Raw genomic sequence first — 2,663 nt, forward strand, 5'->3', positions numbered from 1 at the left:
ATTGGAATTAAAATTCCAAATTTTATATATTTAGTTATCATTATTTATCAATGAAAATTTAAAATCATTTTCACAATTATATATATATATATATATATATATATATATATATATATAATATTTTTTTTCAGAAAGAAATTCCAAATTTTAATTGTATTTTTTGTTGACTACCTTTGTTTTAATGTTTAACAGAAAGAAACTATTTTAGGTCCAAAAATTTTTTACTCAACATTTAAATTCCAAAATAATATAGAATTAATCTAAATCATATAGCAAAGAATTCTGAAAAGTTAATGCACAATGAGTCACACGATCTTTAATAATATGCACAGTACCATCTTGCATATTGGTTTCTTTTATGCTATCAAAATCAGGTATATTGTGAACTATAGTTTTGTTCAGTAAAAAAGATATGTGATGTCCATCCAGTTCTTTTTCTTTAGTTATTACCCGTTCTTTTAAATTATCTTTGTCCTCATTTGAGTAAGTATAACCTTTCTGTTAAATAAAAGCGCGTTCCATTTTTGCTTCAGTTTGCTTTGATTTTCCAGATAGCATTTGAGAAACATCAAGAGACTCTTGTTGAAATCCTGCAACTGAACCACAAATATCTATTTCTAGTGCTTTAACTGCTATAGATGAATCAGAATCAGTTATAGAGGTGGTAAAATGCTCTACATTTTCTATTTTAGTTAGATGACATTCTTCATTATTTTTTTTTCCTTTCCTTGAAGCTGATCAGGATTACTACATTCTTGTAACTCTGGGTGAATTTGAATCTTCTCATCAGCAACCTGAAGAACTTCAGTTAATGGTGGGGACAGGGACATTTTCTGTGTGAATGGAGAGCACAGGACCTCTTCAAGAAACTCATTAACATTTTCTTCATTAATAAACAACTTTTCTTCCAAAGAATCTTTGTTTAAACCATAGTACCACTCTCACCAAGGTCCATGGCTCTATGGAGATTTGGCCAGTACTATCACTGCATTGTTTAAAGAAACACTGATCTCGGGTTCTTTGGTACTTAATTTATTTTCTGGAGCAAACTGCAAGAAGAAAGAGTAAACCAAGTCTTGTGTGAAGAAGCACAGTTTGTACCAGAGGGGGTTCAGATTCCACTGAAGATTTTGAGGCTGAATGCGCGGCACTTGAATTAGCAGAGTCAAGGATTCTTCATCCTGGTTACACTGCATAAGAAGACACAAATGTTCCTTGCTCTCCTTCCGGGGCCACTCATTGCTGGATCAGAAGTCTCGCCAACCAGGCCCTCCAGGTCCTCGCGTGTCTCTGCACTGATATCTCTGCATGCACTCCCTCTTCCTACAGGAGACTCCTGGTCAAGGGCCAGGGATGAAGTACTAGGGGAGCATACACCACCATCCCCAGGTGAGCTCCCAGTTCCTAGGGATGACTCCTCCTCTAGGCCTGGTGGCAAAACCGAGTGCCTACCCAAACTTCGCTCTTCCAGCTGGAGTTCTATCTCCTCCCCAGTGCGTGCTGACAGAGACACCACACCACCTTGAGGACACCTGGGGTGGCGGCGATCCCAGTGTCCATGGGATCTGGGTTGGGGGTCTCTCATGGGGCATGCTTTCCCCACGCTCCCAGTAGGTTTTATCTTGGGCTATTTTGTATTTCTAGGGAATAAGTACAATATTCATAAATTAGGGGTGGGGAAAAGGAAGATAGCTGCAATTATGCTAACAGGAGTAGCTTATACTTTATCAGATAATTTACAACTTATTTTTTTTTAATTTAAACAAGAAAAAGAGGTCATCATATAAATATATGGGTTAATCCACTGAAAGGATATAAGAATTGTAAATACATAGGCACCCAAAATTAGTGATTCTAAACATTAAACACAGGTATTAATAGATCTGAAAGGTGATAGGCTGCAATGCAGTGATAGTAGGGGACTTTGATATACCACTTTCAATGATGGACAGATCACCCAGAAATAAAAATATAAGAAAAATTTCTATATAAAGTGCAATTTAGAACAGAACAGTTAATTTAACAGCACCTGAATATATAGTCTTTTAAAATGCCCCAGATAATTTTGAAGTATAGATTACATTTTAGGACACAAAACAAGAATTAATCAATTTTAAACAACTGAAATGATATTGAGTATCCTTTCTGAGTAAATGATATGGAAAATAGAGATTGATAAAAGAAAGGTGTTTGGAAAAGTCACAATTAAGTATAAATTAAACAATATGTGCAAGAAAAATGAAAAAAAAATAAAAGTAAAAATTGAAAGAATGTTTAAACAAGCAAAACTGTGCTGAGAGCCATAGCCAAGTAGGAATGATACATGGCATTTTTGGTTGAAAGGTGACTCCACCAAGCCATTGAGATGATAATGATTATATTAAGATATGCATTCAATTGGAGATTAGACCCCTGCTGTCTGCCTAGGCCTGCTATTTTGGAGCTCTCCTGGGACTCCTGGAGTGTTCCCATTGGTTGGGGAAATGCAGTAGAGGGAATTCGGGGGAGGGATTTCCTGTTGGTGTAGTGTGTCCCAGGAGAAGGCCACATGCATGGTATTTTCGCGAGAGTTTTTGAAATAAAGTTTGTTCCTGCTTGAGTGGCTCATGATTTTGTGCCCAGCCAGACTGCAGGTTTGGGGGCCCATGCAGGGAACGCCTGAA

At 36.8% G+C, this 2,663-nt stretch overlaps 1 pseudogene; it reads right to left on the reverse strand.

The window, feature by feature from the left end:
* Positions 1–255: 255 nt before the first annotated feature.
* On the reverse strand, positions 256–1,585 carry LOC124077601 (protein kintoun-like; annotated as a pseudogene).
* Between the last annotated feature and the right edge of the window lie 1,078 nt (positions 1,586–2,663).

Source organism: Marmota monax, unplaced genomic scaffold, assembly GCF_021218885.2.
Source record: "Marmota monax isolate L192 unplaced genomic scaffold, Marmota_monax_Labrador192_F-V1.1 WCK01_AAM20220418_F8-fsc00760, whole genome shotgun sequence".
Taxonomy (NCBI): domain Eukaryota; kingdom Metazoa; phylum Chordata; class Mammalia; order Rodentia; family Sciuridae; genus Marmota; species Marmota monax.